Source organism: Phyllobates terribilis, unplaced genomic scaffold, assembly GCF_046119375.1.
Source record: "Phyllobates terribilis strain yellow unplaced genomic scaffold, ASM4611937v1 Scaffold_8__6_contigs__length_399053987, whole genome shotgun sequence".
In the NCBI taxonomy this organism is placed as follows: Eukaryota; Metazoa; Chordata; class Amphibia; order Anura; family Dendrobatidae; genus Phyllobates; species Phyllobates terribilis.
The window spans coordinates 156,310,520-156,329,286 of NW_027362768.1; the positions used below are offsets into that span (position 1 = coordinate 156,310,520).

The 18,767-nt window shown below is 45.9% G+C and overlaps 1 protein-coding gene across 2 annotated transcripts in view; it reads left to right on the plus strand.

The window, feature by feature from the left end:
- The window catches only part of COL24A1 (collagen type XXIV alpha 1 chain), a 322,172-nt gene that overhangs the window by 134,342 nt on the left and 169,063 nt on the right, over positions 1 to 18,767 (plus strand). The gene's annotated exons all lie outside the window — the stretch shown is intronic.

Below are 18,767 nucleotides of genomic sequence, written 5' to 3' on the forward strand. Positions count from 1 at the left end.
TAACATCCCATTGCCCCTGGCGTATAACATCCAGCCCCATTGCCCCCAGTGCATAACATCCGGCCCCATTGCCCCCAGTGTATAACATCCGGTCCCTCGCCCCCGCTGTATAACATCTGGCCCCATTGCCCCCAGTGTATAACATCCGGTCCCTCGCCCCCAGTGTATGACATCTGGCCCCTTGCCCCCGGCGTATAACATCCGGCCCCCACCCCCAGTGTATAACATCCGTTCCCTTGCTCCCGGTGTACAACATCCGGCCCCTTGCCCCCGATGTAGAATATCCGGCCCCTTGCCCCCGTTGTATAATTTCCTTTTCCTTGCTCCTGATGTACAACATCCGGCCCCTTGCCCCCGTTGTATAATTTCCATTTCCTTGCTCCTGATGTACAACATCCGGCCCCTTGCCCCCGGTGTACAACATCCGGCCCCTTGCCCCCGGTGTACAACATCCGGCCCCTTGCCCCCGTTGTATAACAACCGGCCCCTCGCCCCCGGCGTATAACATCCGGACCCTCGCCCCCGGTGTAAAACGTCCGTTCCCTTGCTCCCGATGTACAAAATCCGGCCCCTTGCCCCCGATGTAGAATATCTGGCCCCTTGCCCCCGGTGTATAACAACCGGCTCCTCGCCCCGGTGTATAACATATGGCCCCATTGCTCTCGGTTTATAACATGATCCGACACCATTGCCCCCGGCGAATAACATTCGGCCCCATCAACCCCGGTGTATAACCTCCGGCCCCCCACCATACTGTCTGCCTTTACTAACATGTGACAGAACGGCCTGTGTTCCAGAGCTCACTGATACCAGCGCAGTCCTGTAATAGGAGCCACCAGGGTAACAAGTCCGGCTATGACTTTTCTTCCCCCTAAATCCTCCACCATCACCTGTGAGTGATATTATTGAGAAGTGGAAGGAACTGCAGCAACTCAGCCACGAAGTGTAGACCCCATAACGTTACAGAGAAGGGGGCCGAGTGCTGAGGAGCTGAGGGCAGAAAAGTCAACAATGCTCTGCTTACTCCATAACTGCAGAGTCCAGACCTCCTCTGGTATAACATCAGCACACACACTGTGCCCCCGCTGGGAGCTTCATGGCCGGGCAGCTGCATGCAGCCGTACATCACCAAGAACAATGTCAAACATCGGATGGAGTGGTGTAAAGTTGCCACCACTGGACTCTGGAGGAGACGTGTTCTGTTCAGTGATGGATCGCACTTCTCTATCGGGCGTCTGATAGAGGAGTCTGGGTTTGATGATTCCAGGAGGACGTTACCCCTGACTGCATTGTGCCTCCTGTACAGTTTGGTGGAGGAGGATAATGCTATAGGCTGTTATCAGGGGGCGGCCTCAGCTCCTTAGTTCCAGTGAAAGGAAATCTTAATGCTTCAGCACAAGCTATTGTTGACAATTGTATCTTCCAGCTTTGTGGAAATAGTTTGGGGAAGACCCTTTTCTCCTCCTTATGATTGTGCACAGGGTCCATAAAGACATGTTTGGGGAAGTCAGGTGTGGAAGAACATGATTGGCTGCATAGAGGATGGACTTCAACTGATCGAATACCCTTACGATGAACTAGAACAGAAATTATGAGCAGGACGTCACCTCCAACATCAGTCTCTGTCCTCACAAATGCTGTTCTGGGTGAAGGGGCGGAAATTCCCACAGACACCTCCAAAATCTTCTAGAAATCCTTTTTCAGAAGAATGTAAACTTTTATGGCTGTAAAAGGAACTGACTCAAAAAATAATGTCTATGGATGTCGAAAAGAGAGACTATAAAAGCCCCTGTATGTGTCACAATCATTTTGTGCATATAGTGGTAATTCAGTTTGGTAGAACTGGAAAATATTCGAGTATCGTTGCTGGTAAGGTCATGAGCTACTAGTTCTCTCCCACTGACTAAACGTAACTTTTCCCAGTGAAGACTTTGTCATCCATTGAATATAATGAGTTAACCATATGGCCTTCGACATTAAAATGATGGAAACCAACAGAAGCCGGCAGTGGTGCTGCCGTTTCCTAATGACACTGCAACTTCTTCCTAATGATTAGCAAGGGGCACAGAGGTTTGACCCCACAACAGGGAGATATTAATGGCCTAGAGATGCTCTAAATGCTCCTCCCCGAGCCCCTGACAAAAAGCTGATTTTGCTAGAGGAAGCCCTGGCCTGTCCCATATTTCCCCTATAAATGCTGTAGGATATCAGACAAGTTCTTGCTAGAACAACCATTAATGTTTGATCTGTGAGTCTGACCATTATGACCTCCGCCAACTGATAAAATAAAGCGGCAGTGGAATTTGGAAAGCGCTTGCCATCATGGCTCCTGACTTTTTTCAGCGGCCACATGATAGTCGTCCCTACGGTAGGGCCTTTACCATGTGACGACCAAAACAAAGCCTCTAACGTCCTACAGACTGAAAATCTCTCATTTTTCCAGTAACTACAGCCCTGCGATCCGCTCGATGTCAATGTCTGCAGCGTATATCAATCTTTGCCTACATATTTCAGCAGAAATCATTGGTAACAGTAGCTAGAAGATTTTATATTTTATTTTCCATTTACATGTCTGCTGTTCACTTATTAAATCAACCACATTAACTGTGGCTTGGCGGACGCATTGGAAGTAAAACAAGATGCCAAGTTTAACAGAACCAGTCACGTTATAGACGGCACCAGTATGCCAAAATTCTAATGGTGCATATGTCTCGTGAGCCGGGAGCGCACACATCCTGAGTCCTCATGTATACTTCTATGTTTCATTGGATTATATTTCAGGCTGGAGATTTTTTTTTTTTATTACCAGACTTTGCTTTGGTTTCGGATTTGTTACTGAACATATACATTCACAGACATTGGGCTTCCTTGGATTGCGTCTACACACTAAGATACATTGAACTTTGTGGCAGTGTCATTAAACCCTATGATCAGCTGAAATCTGTAAGAGAACCCGTCCACAACTGTTCAATTATTTTGTAGCACTCCCACAGGGGAAATGAAGCATTACAACGTTCTCATTGAAATCAGTTGTTTGGGTCCTCCAGAGAAAAAATGTTCTGCTCGGCTATTAGATGGAGGTATTGAATGGATACTGATACATATATCTACCAGAGATGGGCACTTAAAAAAATCAGTACAGTAAAGTTATATTAAAACAACTAACTACAGTATTTCATACAAGAGAATCCCGACGTTTCTTGACCAAAAGCATATCCCCGTGGCATATGTCCATTGGAGCTTAAAGAGGTTGTCTAGTACTTCTCATTCCTCATGTTTGGCCCAGTTAAAATAAAAACACCTATACTCACCTCCCGTGCACAACCTGCAATGGCAGTATACTAGTAATTTGCATTTTATACACTTTTTTTCTCCTGCATTGATCTTTCACTCTCAAAATTCTCCATTCACAAGTAAAAAAAAATATTTTTCAGTGAAGACACAATATTACATTACTGAGCTGCAAAAGCAAACAACATTTTAGGATGTATAAAAAGAGAGATAAAATCTCGCGATCCCAACGTACTGTTAGGCCATGTGCCCACGTAGCATTTTTGTAGCGTTTTTACGGCCGCGAAAATGCTTGTAAAACCGTCTGCCATGCAAAGCAATGTGAATTCGGATGTGCTGTGTACATGATGCGCTAATTTGCTCGCAGAGTTCGCATTGCGTTGCAAAACGCAGCATGACCATTTCTACCGCGATTACGCTGCAAATTTGCGGCCATTGAGGAACTTTGAAATGCAGCAAACCCGCAGGTATATGTGGATTTGCTGCGTTTCAATTAAATTCAATGGCCGCGAATTTGCGGTGTAATCACGATGCGTGTGGTACCCGGGATGAAGAGGAGACTACAACTCCTCTCATCCCGGCTACCACGCGGTGAAAAAAAGAAATAAAAAAGTTAAAAATAAAAAAAAACCTGTATACTCACCTCTCCGGCGGCCCCCAGTCTGCTCCCGGCCACGTCCTCTCTCCTTGGCGTCCTGCGGTGTACTGTCAGGACCTGCGGTGACGTCATTTAGTCACCTGATGGTCACGTGACCGCTGACGTCGGCGGTCAGTTGATGGTCGTGTGACCATCAGCTGACTAAATTACGTCGCCGCAGGTCCTGACAGTACACTGCGGGATGCTGAAGAGAGAGGACGTCGCCGGAAGCAGACTGGAGGAGACCGGAGAGGTGAGTATACAGGTTTTTTTTTATTTTTAACGTTTTAATTCTCTTTTTTTTACTATAGATGCTGCATTTAAAGCATCAGTTGTTCAAACATTATAAATCCATGCCAGTTGCATGGATTTATATTGTGTGATCAACTTGTCAAGCACTTTTCCAAGTGATGCTCAAAATCGCTTGGAAAACTGCTTGAAAAAACGCATGCGAAAATGCATGCAAAAACGCTGAAAAAACCCTTCTCTCTGGCAGAAAAAACGCATGTAAATCTGCATGCGTTTTCTTCTGCCAGAGAGAGGCAAAAACGCTCTGCATCAAATCTGCTACGTGGGCACATAGCCTTACCCCTTTATAGATCACTTGTGAGGCCACATCTGAAATATGGGATCCAGCTTTGGGATCCACATATTAAAAAGGATATTCAGAAGTTAGAGTCAATTCAAAGGCGGAAACTAGATTATTACAAGGGATGGAGGCCTCTCATATGATGAGAGGTTGGAAAAGTTGAGCTTGTTTAGCTTAGAAAAAAGACGTCAGAGCAGTCGGACTGTGGAATGCCGACTAGAGATGAGCGTTGTTCTACTCGAACTGTTCGCCAATCTCAAATTCGAGCTGTTTTGGGCGGTGTTCGAGCCGTTCGGCGAACACAAACAATTTGAGAAAAATTCGGCTGTTCGAGGTTATGTTCGATAACTGTTCGTGCACCAAAATCATAACTGGATTTTTTCTCAGTAATGATGAAAATTAATGTTAATACGCAGTTTGAGTGTACAGCGGGGTGGGGGGAGGGGCAGGGGATGGATCTCTGCAGGAACAATGAAGATCTCCATTTTTTTTTCTCTTTCCCGCATTTACAGTGGGGAGGTGCAATCTGTCAGCCTATCAGCAGCGCACACACGGAGCGAAGTGCTTTTTTTCACACAAGCAAGGGCATGTGTGATTGGCAGTGTATGTCACATGTCCTTGCCCTATAAGACCAAGCCATTTTCCCCGTCGCCACCATTTTCTCACTGTTGCAGCTGCGTGTTAGACGGCACCGCTGTTGCTGTGTGCGCTATACCTTGTTAATTTCAAGCCAATTTTCGCACAAATATACAGATAGCTTGGGAGTAGGGAATAGTTGTGATTGCAGTCCTTTTAAGGACTAGGTTACAGCATTTCCTACGACTTTTATCAGGCAGGTCTGTGCTCTTAAATAGATAGGTTGTGGGAGTAAAGACTAATTGTAATTGGAGTCCTTTTCAGGACTAGGTTACATCAGTTCCTATCAGTTTTTGCCAGGCAGGTCTGTGCCAGTGCTGTGCAAGTTTTTTTCACAGCATTTGGCTGAATCTAGCAAAGCTAATCCTTTTTGGCCTATTGCAGAGTGTGTTAGTCAGTGGAGTAGCCTATCTGTGTTGCAAGATATAACACCTGTGTATAGAATACCAATTTTTTTACTGCACCTAGTGAAGTAAAATCTTTTGGGCATAGCATCATTCTATTAGTCCATCTATACTGACCTCCATCAGGTTGCAAACTGAATATAATTTTTTTCTGAATCTAGCTCTGAAAAAATATTTGGGCTTCTAGCAGTGTGTGGGACTTGGTCTATTAGTCCATCTATACTGACCTCCATCAGGTTGCAAATTAAAAATAATTTTTTTCTTCATTTAGCTCTGAAAAAATATCTGGGCTTCTAGCAGTGTGTGGGACTTGTTCTATTAGTCTTTCTATACTGACCTCCAGCAGGTTGCAAATTAAAAATAATTTTTTTCTTCATTTAGCTCTGAAAAAATATCTGGGCTTCTAGCGGTGTGTGGGACTTGTTCTATTAGTCCATCTATACTGACCTCCATCAGGTTGCAAATTAAAAATAATTTTTTTCTGCATCTAGCTCTGAAAAAATATTTGGGCTTCTAGCTGTGTGTGGGACTATTTGTATTAGTCCATCTATATTGACCTCCATCAGGTTGCAAACTGAATATATTTTTTTCTGCATCTACCTCTGAAAAAATATTTGGCCTTCTAGTAGTGTGTCGGACTTTCTCTATTAGTCCATCTATACTGACCTCCATCAGGTTGCAAATTAAAACTAATTTTTATCTGCATCTACAGTACCTCTGAAAAAATATTTGGGCTTCTAGCTGTGTGTGGGACTATTTGTATTAGTCCATCTATACTGACCTCCATCAGGTTGCAAATTCAAAATAATTTTTTTCTGCATCTAACCCAGCCAATAGTTTTGGCCTAATACCACAGTTTGGCCACTCAGCTCTGCTCGGTTACCATCCATTGTTTTTTTGTGCAAACAACTCCAGAGTTGTGAATTAGTTAACCACCAAAATGAGTGGAAAAAGGCCTGCTGCTGGTGGAAAGGGGAATAGGCGTGTTGGGAAGGGGAAAAAAGGTTGTGTCCGTGGGGTAGGTGTTAAAGCAACAGTAACATCTGCAGAAGAAAGACCATCTTCCAGCCAAACTAAAATGTCTACTTCTTTTAGCGGACAATGTGATAAGATCCCTTTCTTACGGCCACGCCAATCGCTACAAATTCCAGATGAGGCACAAAAACAGCAGGTGCTTCAACGGATATCAAGTGCTCCTTTAAGTGGGCTCTCCTCCACATCAACTTCAACATCACAAATACTCCAGTCCTCAAAGGTGTCACCCAAATCGCACTTGCTTCCTCACAGCTCCCAAATCTCCAGCTGCCCGTCTGAGTATGAGGTAGAACAGATGGTTGAGTCTGCAGAGCTGTTTACTCATACTATAGCCTGGGAATCAGAGGTCGACTCCAGCGCTTCTGTGAATCCAGACGAGGAAATGATCTGCACTGATGCCCAGAATCTTTATGAGTCGGATCCAGGACCAGACGCAGAAGGTTCTGACCATAATGTAGACCCTCATTCCCAAACTGTAACTCCTGTTGGTGGAGACAATGAGGAAGACGATGATAATACTCAAATACCTGATTGGAGCGACAACTTTAGTTTTTTGTCAGGGCAGGAACAGGTTGGCTCTGAGGACGACGGGTGTGATAACGCACAGGGTGATGATGATGAGGTCGGAGATCCCACTTACTGTCAACCCACAGTCAGCCAAGAGATGAGGTCAGCAGAGGAGGTGGAGGAAGATGCTAGTGACGACGAGGTCAGGTTGCGCCTTCCTGGACAGAGACGTAGTACTGGAAGCACGTCAACAACTGCATCCTCAAACACAACTCTGCCTCTCGCCACAAGTCGTGGTGGCTCTTCAGGTCGCATGGGTGCTAAGCCTTGCATAGCCTGGGCGTTTTTTCAGATCGATAAAGATGACCCAACTCGTGTTATCTGTAACATTTGTCAGCAAAAGCTAAGTAGAGGCCAAAAAATACATAGTTTGAGTACTTCATGCATGAACCGGCACATGGACATGAAGCATAAGTTGCAGTGGGAAGCTCAGTGTGCTACAATGCGGCCTAGCCGGCCGGGCCAATCACCGTCTGCCATATCTTGTGCATCCGCGGCCTCTTCATCCTCTGTGACTGGGGGGACAGCAGTCACACCTGTTTTGGGGCGCAGACCTGCCACCTCTTTACCCGCAACAGCCAGCGTGATTGGCAGGTCATCATTTTCTTTGGAGGTGGTAACACCAGCTGGTGTTGAGCGCTGTCCGACATCGATAGCACCACCTTTGGATCAAGGCAACCTAACATGTCCGCCTGCATCTTCCTCACAGACCGGCAGTTTGCCGGGGACACCCTTATCAACCCCGTCTAAGCACAATAGCCAGCCCTCGGTCCCTCAGATGTGGACAAGTAAAAGACCATTTCCTCCTAGCCATGAGAAAGCTAAGAGGTTGAATTTCACCATCTGCAAGCTCTTGGCTACAGAAATGCTGCCTTTCCGCCTGGTGGACACAGAGGATTTTCGAGACCTTATGTCCGTCGCAGTGCCCCAGTACCAGATGCCCAGTCGGCACTACTTCTCAAAGAAAGGTGTGCCTGCGCTCCACCAGCATGTCGCACACAACATCACCGCTTCTTTGAGAAACTCTGTGTGTGACAGGGTGCATTTCACCACAGACACTTGGACGAGTAGGCATGGACAGGGGCGTTACATGTCGCTGACTGGGCACTGGGTAACTATGGTGACAGCAGGACAAGGGGCTGCTGTCCAAGTCTTGCCGTCCCCACGAGTTGTGCGTCAATCCTCTTTATGTCAAAGTTCCTCCACTGCTTCTGCCTCCTCAACCTCCTCTCGGTCTTCCACCTGCACCCAAAGCCTGTCTGGTCATGCCACAAGCTTTCTAACTGCGCAGAAGGGATCCTGCACACCTCCTTACTATGCTGGCAGTAGGGCTCAACGTCATCAGGCGGTTTTTACATTGAAATGTCTGGGAAATGTGAGTCACACAGCTGAGGAGTTGTGGTCAGCTCTGGAGAACCAATTTCATGAATGGTTGTCTCCACTGGACCTGAAACCAGGGAAGGCCGTGTGCGACAATGCTGCAAACCTGGGTGCGGCCCTTCGCCGGGGCAATGTCACACACGTGCCTTGTATGGCTCACGTGTTGAACCTGGTTGTCCAGCAATTTTTAGCCCACTATCCCAGACTAGATGGCCTTCTGCAGAGGGCACGGTCGCTGTGTGCTCACTTCCGCCGTTCGCATCCCGCAGCTCAGCGACTTACATCTCTACAGAAGTCGTTGGGCCTGCCACTTCACCGGCTAAAATGCGATGTGCCTACCCGGTGGAATTCAACTCTGCACATGTTGCAGCGACTGTGGTAGCACCGACAAGCCCTGGTGCAATACGTTCTGACGTATAGCCTGGGCCAACGAGATTCAGAGGTGGGGCAAATCACGCTGGAGGAGTGGTCTCAGATCAGGGACCTATGCACCCTTCTGCACAGTTTTGAAATGGCGACGAAGATGTTTAGTGCTGACGATGCCATTATCAGCATGACTATTCCGGTGATTTACATGCTGGAGCACATGTTAAACAGAATTCGGAGTCAGGTGGTGGCACAAGAGGAGGTGGAGGAAGTAGAGGAGGAGGAGTTGTATGCGGAAGGGCTAACATCTGCAAGGTCCAGACGGTCGGCAGCACCAAGGCGGCAGGCATGTGAGGGTGGGGGAGATGGTTTTACCAGGGCGCATGGTAGCAGCCAAACTAGTGAGGAAGGTGCAGGAGCCCAGGAAGAAGTGGAGGACGAACTGATGGAAGACTCATCAGATGAGGGAGACCTTGATCACATTTCTGTTGTGCGAGGTTGGGGGGAGAGGACAGAGGAAGGAAGCATGATTGTTACCTCGCCACCAACACAACAGGGACTTGGTGCTCCTGGATGCGCAACACACATGAGTGCCTTCTTGCTGCACTACCTGCAACATGACCCTCGAATTGTGAGAATTAGAAATAATCCTGACTACTGGGTTGCCACACTGTTAGATCCCCGGTACAAAAGTAAATTTGCAGAAATTATTCCTGCCATAGAAAGGGATGCACGCATGCAGGAGTATCAGCAGAGACTGTTGCAGAATCTTACATGTGCTTTTCCACAAAATACCAGTGGTGCACGTAGTGAATCTCACAGTTCCAACTTGCCAACCGTGGGACCGTCAAGTGTTCAGCACTCAAACCGTAACAGAACCACAGTATCTGCTGGTAACATCAATTTTGCGGAATCATTTCACCACTTTTTTAGCCCATCCTTTGCAAGGCCACAGGAGACAAGAAGTCTGACACATAGTCAACGCCTAGAGACGATGGTACAGGAGTATCTCCAAGTAAACATTGAAGCCACGACTGTGTCACTGGACCCTTGCTCTTTTTGGGCTTCCAATCTGGATAAATGGCCGGAGCTAGCCACTTACGCCTTGGAGATCTTGTCATGCCCCGCAGCCAGCGTTCTGTCTGAACGTGTGTTCAGCGCTGCTGGTGGTGTGCTGACAGATAAGCGCACGCGGCTCTCCACTGATAATGTAGACAGACTCACGTTCATAAAGATGAACAAATCATGGATCCGAAATGACTTTTCTACCCCTGTGTCATCCTGGGGAGAGTAAAAGCTTGATGATTGGTTAAAATCACCCTACCAACCGTTTTAAGCTTTCAAATTACTAATCATGTTTATCTGTATCTTGACTGGAAAATAATTTGGGCTTTGTAGCAGTGTGCAGCACTGATCCTATTAGGCCATCTATAATAAGCTTCACCAGATTTAAAATTAAAAATAATTTTTAGCTGCATCTAGCCTGGAAAATAATTTTGGGGCTCCGAGATGCGCAAGACACATAAGTGCCTTCTTGCTGCACTACCTGCAGCATGACCCTCATATTGTCAGAATTCGAAGTAATCATGACTACTGGGTTGCCACACTCTTAGATCCCCCAAACTTTTCGATCAACCTTTTCATTTTAATAAAGACCAAAAAAATGGTCATTTTTAAATTATAAGCATTAGCAGGTTGTTAGAAACTGAAATTAAACAGTTTTCAACTCAAAACTTTATTCTAGGTGATGTTACATTTTCACATAGGACCCCTTGTTCGAAAGGAGCTTCTGAACTCTCTCGTCCATTGAATTTGTCAGGTTTTGGATGGTTTCTGCTTCAATTGTTTTGCATGAGGACAGAATACCCTCCCAGAGCTGTTGCTTAGATGTGAACTGCCTCCCGCCATCATAGACACTCCTTTTAATGATGCTCCAAAGGTTCTGAATGGGGTAGAGGTCAGGGGAGCATGGGGGTCACACCATAAGTTTGTCCCCTTTTATGCCCATATCAGCCAGAGATGCAGATGTTTTATGTGCAGCATGAGATGGTGCATTATCATGCAGAAAAATGATCTTGCTGTGAAATACACGGTTCTTCTTCTTGAACCATGGCAGGAAGTGCTGTTTGAGAAAATCCACATACATTATGGAGTTCATCTTTAGCGCCTTCAGGGATCCTAAAGGGGCCGACAATCTCTCTCCCCATGATTCCAGCCCAAAACATTACTCCACCTCCTCCTTGTTGGCGCTGTAGCCGTGTTTGCGTGGGGTGTCCATCAACCAGCCATCCTCCACTCCATCCATCTGGACCATCGAGCGCTGCACGGCACTCATCCGTGAACAAAACGGTTTTGAAATCAGTCTTTATGTAATGTTTGGCCCACTGGAGCCGTTTCTGCTTGTGTGAAGTGGATAGAGGAGGTCGACAGGATGGCGTATGCACAGCTGCAAACCTCTGAAGGACCCTGCATCTTGTTGTTCGGGGGACGTTGGAGGCACAAGCAGCTTCAAAAACTTGTCTGCTGCTATGACAAGGCTTTTTGGCCGCTGCTCTTTCAACCTGACCCTGACGTAATTGCCTGTAGGAAAGAGTCCTCAATTTGCCCTTATCAGCACGCACACGTGTGTACTGTGAATCAGCTACATACTTCTTGATTGCCAAGACACTTCATCCTGATCATCGCACAATGTTGATTGTAGTCATGCCTTGACCTAAACACTCCACAATTTGTTGCTTCTCAGCAGCCGACACATCCTTTTTCTTTCCCATTTTGGCAGAAAATGTAGGCTGCTTAATAATGTGAGAGAGCCTTCTTAAGTAGTCTTGCCTTTCATTGGACACACCTGCCAAACTAATTAGCACAGGTGTCTGCAATTGCTTACAGTGATATAAAGAGCCCTGACACACATCACCATCAATGAGTTTAACTGACAAACAAACAAATTCTTCCCTTATCACTCCTAAACACTTTTTGCATAATAATTTGGAACGCAGTGTACATGTGCTTTTCCACAAAACACCAGTGGTTCACGTAGTGAATCTTACAGTTCTAACTTGCCAACCGTGGTCTGTATGGAATTGTTCAATAAAGGGCCCAAAATTAAGATAACATAGATGGGAGAGGTCTCTATGAATAGGAATTCCTAAGTATTTGATACCCTGTGAGGGCCAGGCAAAGGGAAAGTTGGACTGGATGGAATCCTATATGGATTTGGGGAGGGAGACATCGAGGGCCTCAGACTTCGCTGCATTGATTTTAAAATTTGACCATGTAACAAAGTGATCTATTTCAGCCATAACAGCATGGATGGATATATGTGATTGAGTGATATATACTAGGACATCATCAGCAAATAGAGAGCACTTGTACTCTGTGCCTCCCACCTCAATCCACCTAATATTGGGGTTATGGCGAATTGATGAGAGCAGGTGCTCCGTCACTAGGATGTATAAGAGAGGGGACAGAGGACATCCCTGCCTTGTCCCATTGGTGATTGTGAAAGGTGATGAAAATGTTCTGACGCACCCCCTGGGCCTTGGGACACCCGGAGCCGGACCCTTTTTGGTGGATGCTGGTGGTTGTAGTCTTCGTGGCGGCGACCCGGTTCCGTGGCTCAGGGCGGTCAAACCAGTGGCGGAACTATTTATGTGGTTTTGATGTTTAAATGTCCGACTACGCCACCCGTGGATTGCGGTCAGAGTGAACCGCTGCTACAGGGCAGACCGCTGAGGCTGGTGTTGTGGGTGCAGCAGAGCGTAGCATAACTCCCCACGGGAGGAGTATAGCCTCAGGGCAGTGTATGCGGAGGATGGGGGTGATGGTGCAGGGCAGCAGCAGTAACGACACGGAGTCAGTGATGCAGTCCAGGGCCTTTACTCACAGTTCTTATTATCCAGACCACGTCTGCAGGTAACGGCTGCCCACGTCGTACTGTGCTCACCAGGTGAGGGGCTCAGACAACTCCCAGATAACTTTGGAGCACTTCACAGGACCCCCTTTGTGTGTCCTTTGTCTGGCCTTTCTTACCAACACTTCTGTCCGGCTGCCTCGGGCCTCCTCTTGGTAAACTTGGCGCCAGTTTCCCTGACCCTATGTGGTGCCTTCCTAGCGGGTGTAGCGAGGGGCTGCGCCACATAAAATGTCAGAGCCTCCGGTTTCTAGCTGAGGGTCGTTTCCTGCCTCCACTAGTTCGGGGACCGGTCTCCCCCTTTGGCCTGACCCCTCCACGCAGGTGGATTCGGGCGTGCGGTGGCGACTCGCCCGTCCGCACCCCTGGGATCCCTTCATTCCTCGTTCCTGGAGCCTTCTCCGCTCCTCTTCCTTCCTTCTCCCTCTTCCAGGCCTGGGCCTCTGTTACTAGGCCCGCCTCCGGAGCAGAGCTCATGCAGAGCCCCTGCTCCCTGCCACTTCTGCTCAGACTTCTCTGCACTGAACTAAGATGGTGCCCACCTTTTATACTCCCTTCTCAATGCACCCAGGAACTGCTTCCTCCCTGCTCCTGCACTACCGGGTTCCCCTTCCTCAGTGTTCCCTCCCCCCACTCCAGCCAGGGACAGGGACTGTCGTGCCCATCTCAGGGGCATATTGGTCGCCCTGCCCCACGGCAATGTGGTGTAATGCATGCAGGTGTCGGGTCCTGATCCACACTCCATCCTTACCTGAGAGTGAGATATCACACCTCTGGGTGAGGTGCAATACGTCTGTAGCAACCGAGCCCTCAGGGTGCTACAGTTCCATTTATCTTCAGCCTAGGTGACGTATTGCGATACAGGGCCGTGATTTTGGCTATAAAAGGGTCCCCTAGACCCCTACCCCAAGCTTTTTAAGAGAATCATATATGGCGTGCCAGGAGACTCTATGGAATGCTTTCTCAGCATCCAACGAGAGTATCTAATTACAAATTTTTAACTGCATCTAGCCCAGGAAATACTTTGTGCCTAGTAGCAGTGTCTGCTAGTCAGCGGATTATCCCGGCTGTTAAGCAAGCTGCACCACCTGTAGTTTAGACACTTAATTTTTTCAAAGGAAATGCTTCGGGACCATGGGATACTTAGTGAAGAGCATCAGGAGGCACCCCAAGGCATAGGGGCTGGGACTGGCAGTAGGATGCCTTGCGGTGGACAGCCGAGCTCGATCCTTATAAAAGCTTTTTAACTGCAGCAGCTTTAGTGGACGCTACTGGAGCTGGAATTACGCGACTGCTGGCATGAGACTTGCCCTCCAATAGATCCTTGTAAATGGATTTAAAGTGTATTCATTCAAATTAGAGAGACAATTTAAATTAAAAAGCTTAGAGCTGCCTCCACCACAGGGGGGCTCGCTCGACCCACCAGCGGACAGGCACCAGTATTGGGAGAGGGGGGCTGGCCGTCAGGGTTCACCGCGGCTCTGGCACAAACCCGGCGACACGGAGGTGGCACGGGCAGGAGCGGACTGGCCGTGTCGGCTTCTCACTTTTTGGATTTTAGAAGGGCATGACATGCCTATATCTGTGTCTCCCCCTCCTTTTACTCCTCCACCTCTTTTATTTTCGCATGACTATATGTACTTGTCACTTTTCCATGTGTTAGTTATGTCTTCTGAGCAGTTTGTCAGCTTTTGGACACCTTTGAAGGTGTTTTCTATGTGTTTCTATGTGTTTTTGTTTGCCTGCCATTGGTTTTAACGGTGTTCGAAGGTGTTCGACGAACAGTTCGACGAACAGTTCGGCGAACACACGGGTGTTCGACGAACCGAACCGAACTCGAACACTACGGGGGTGGCTCAACACTAATGCCGACCACAAGAGCTAGTAATGGCCGACACTATAACAGCATGGAGGCTTTCCTCACAACAAATGGCACTGAGGGTTATAAATAATCTAGTGATAGAGAACGTGTAACTGGTGGATGAAGGCTGGACTTGATGGACCGAAGTCTTTTTTCAACCTATGTAACTATTAGATAGGCTATAATAGGTACGTGTGGTATCCAAGATAAAAACGGATGCCACACGTACCTGATACATGGACATGTAGAGGGGGCCAAAGACAGATTTTACCTGTGAATTTGAGAATTTTGAGAATTAATAAGCTGATCAGGAGGAAAAAGAAGCCGATTTCTAGATTTCTCTGATACAATGTATTACAAAGTTTCTTATTTTCATGTGATCTATGAAATAAAAATGACGGTTCCACTTTAAAAGTCTCCATGGAGTCAGATAGTTTTAAGTGAACCTGTCAGCTGTGATAGGTCTGTGTAAGCACTTTTATTCCCAATGAAATAGTCATTTCGGAGCCATTCCTTTGTCATTCCTCCTATAAAATAAGAGACAACTAGAAGTGACACTGACCAGTCAGTGCTAATAGTGCCTGACTGTATGGGGACACACCAAACTAACAGGGGGAATGGGATATCAATTTATTATGATCACATTTCAAGGAAGAATAACAGTGGAACGATAAAATCCAGTTCTAGGTCTAGATGCTTTAGGATTGTAATGTCACAGGGTAAAGGTGTACTTAGGGCTCATTCAGATGTCAGGGATTTTTCTTGTACACAAAAAACTGTCCGATTTCCATCAGTGTTTGGGAATCTGCGCACAATGACTTTAGAGCACATGGAAAACACTCAAAAGAACATGTTCATTTGCTGTTCATATGTTCAAGCTTTATATTTTGAGCTTCTTTTAATCACGTCAGGTATCAAAAGTCGCCAAGTGGCTACGAGAAGATTTTTCGGGTGTTTTCCGCTTGAAAAGGGAAGGATCAGGAGATGCCGCGGGGCGTATTTTTTTTTTTTTAGCTTTTATGCTTCAGAAATTGCTAGCGGTTTGTTCCTTGTTCAATGGAGAGAAAAAAAATACAGGATAATGACAGTAAAAAAAAGACGTCCCAAAAACTATGGAAAAACGCTTGAAAAAAAAACAGCCGGCGGTCAAAAATGACAAAAGGCAAGCGCTCAAGAAATGACCAAAAAAATTCAAAACCATTAGCTTCAGTACAAAAAACGTCATCGTGTCCTGAAGTGGAAAAACCCGGTGAGTTCGCCCTAATCCAAAAGACGTTGTGTGCACATACCCTTATGGATTAGATTTTCATCAGTGTTTGGTCAGTTTTTATCATCACTTTTTCTCTTTTGCAAAAAGAAAAAAAAGATGGCGGTTTCTCTAGCTTCTTGTAGCAAACAATCAGTGAAAACGGACAGTACATGGATGACATCCAAATGTTGTCCAAGTTTTTTCACACAACTATAGACTTGCAATGGTGAGTTTGATCAGCAGCTCAAAGCACAATCGGACATGTCTCCGTATTTTGATGCAGACCACACTGTTCCCAAACATACATGGACGTGTGACCAGATCTATAGATTATAATTGGTACAAGTTCTATCCATGAAAAACACTGATAAAACTCACGTCTGAATGAGCCCTTAATAAAGCAGACATGTCAGTATTACCAACAGCTGAAAGTGTCCTTGAACTCTGTATAAATACTTTTATGCCCAAAGATGACAAAATTATTCTCGGAGTGATTCCTTTATTGGCTAACCAGAACAAAATATATATCTGCAAGCTTTCAGAGCACAGAGGCCCCTTTTTCAGGCAGGTTTACAAACTAATTCATTCATTTGTGAACAGCCTGAAGAAGGAGCCTCTGTGCTCTGAAAGCTTGCAAGTGTATACAGTGGGTACAGAAAGTATTCAGACCCCTTTAAATTTTTCACTCTTTGTTTCATTGCAGCCATTTGGTAAATTCTAAAAAGTTCATTTTTTTCTCATTAAAGTACACTCTGCACCCCATCTTGACTGAAAAAAAACAGAAATGTAGAAATTTTTGCAAATTTATTAAAAAATAAAAACAGAAATATCACATGGTCATAAGTATTCAGACCCTTTGCTCAGTATTGAATAGAATCCCCCTTTTCAGCTAGTACAACCATGAGTCTTCTTGGGAATGATGCAACAAGTTTTTCACACCTGGATTTGGGGATCCTCTGCCATTCTTCCTTGCAGATCCTCTCCAGTTCCGTCAGGTTGGATGGTGAACGTTGGTGGACAGCCATTTTCAGGTCTCTCCAGAGATGCTCAGCTGGGTTTAGGTCAGGGCTCTGGCTGGGCCAGTCAAGAATGGTCACAGAGTTGTTCTGAAGCGACTCCTTTGTTATTTTAGCTGTGTGCTTAGGGTCATTGTCTTGTTGGAAGGTGAACCTTCAGCCAAGTCTGAGGTCCAGAGCACTCTGGAAGAGGTTTTCATCCAGGATATCTCTGTACTTGGCCGCATTCATGTTCCCTTCAATTGCAACCAGTCGTCTTGTCCCTGCAGCTGAAAAACACCCCCATAGCATGATGCTGCCACCACCATGTTTCACTGTTGGGATTGTATTGGGCAGGTGATGAGCACTGCTTGGTTTTCTCCACATATACCGCTTAGAATTATCACCAAAAAGTTCTATCTTCGTCTCAGCAGACCAGAGAATCTTATTTCTCATAGTCTGCGGGTCCTTCATGTGTTTTTGAGCAAACTCTATGCAGGCTTTCATATGTCTTGCACTGAAAAGAGACTTTCGTTGGGCCACTCTGCCATAAAGGCCCGACTGGTGGAGGGCTGCAGTGATAGTTGACTTTGTGGAACTTTCTCCCATCTCCCTACTGCATCTCTGGAGATCAGCCACAGGGATCTTGGGGTTCTTTTTACCTCTCTCACCAAGGCTCTTCTCCCACGATTTCTCAGTTTGGCTGGACTGCCAGGTCTAGGAAGACTTCTGGTGGTCCCAAATTTCTTCCATTTAAGGGTTATGGAGGCCACTGTGCTCTTAGGGACCTTCAGTAATGCACAAATTCTTTTGTAACCTTGGCCAGATCTGTGCCTTGCCACAATTCTGTCTCTTGCCACAATTCTGTCTCTGAGCTCCTTGGGCAGTTCCTTTGGGCTCATGATTTTCATTTGGTTTGACATGCACTGTGAGCTGTGAGGTCTTATATAGACAGGTGTGTGCCTTTCCAATTCAAGTCCTATCAGTTTAATTAAACACAGCTGGACTCCAATGAAGGAGTAGAACCATCTCAAGGAGGATCACAAGGAAATAGACAGCATGTGACTTAAATATGAGTGTCTGAGCAAAGGGTCTGAATACTTATGACCATGTGATATTTCAGTTTTTCTTTTTTAATAAATTTGCAAAAATTTCTACATTTCTGTTTTTTTTCCAGTCAAGATGGGGTGCAGAGTGTACTTTAATGAGAAAAAAATGAACTTTTTAGAATTTACCAAATGGCTGCAATGAAACAAAGAGTGAAACATTTAAAGGGGTCTGAATGAATACTTTCCATACCTACTGTATATTTTTTCCTGGTTAGCCAATAAAGTTATGACTCCAAGAATACTTTTGTCATCTTTGGGCATAAAAGTATTTACATCGATTTTTCTGGCTAACACGGTACAACAATGCAATTTTTTATTGTACATCTAGAACTCTGTAAAAAGCCATAACCCACTGCTGGGACCCCACTCATCAAAAGAATGGGGGTCCCGTTACCCCTTTCAATTGAGCAGTGGTCTAGCATGCACTTTGCCTCTCTATTCAGTATTTATAGGACTGACGGAGATAGCCTAGCGCTGTACTTCAATTTCTCTGTCCGTACCATAGACTTCGAATGGAAAGACGGCACGGCAGCTGCATTTAAAGGAATGTGGATAAGTTCCTTTATATTATATTGGAAAACACAACATAACACAGTGAATATCCTTCATATGCTGAAATGGAAAAACCTTGTAGTTAAAAATGCTAATTAAAGCAATATAATTTGAAATCAATGGAAATCTCCTATGCCAGCCTTCTAATGTTTGCACATGACCAGTCCTCAGGGCAATGGTATTCTT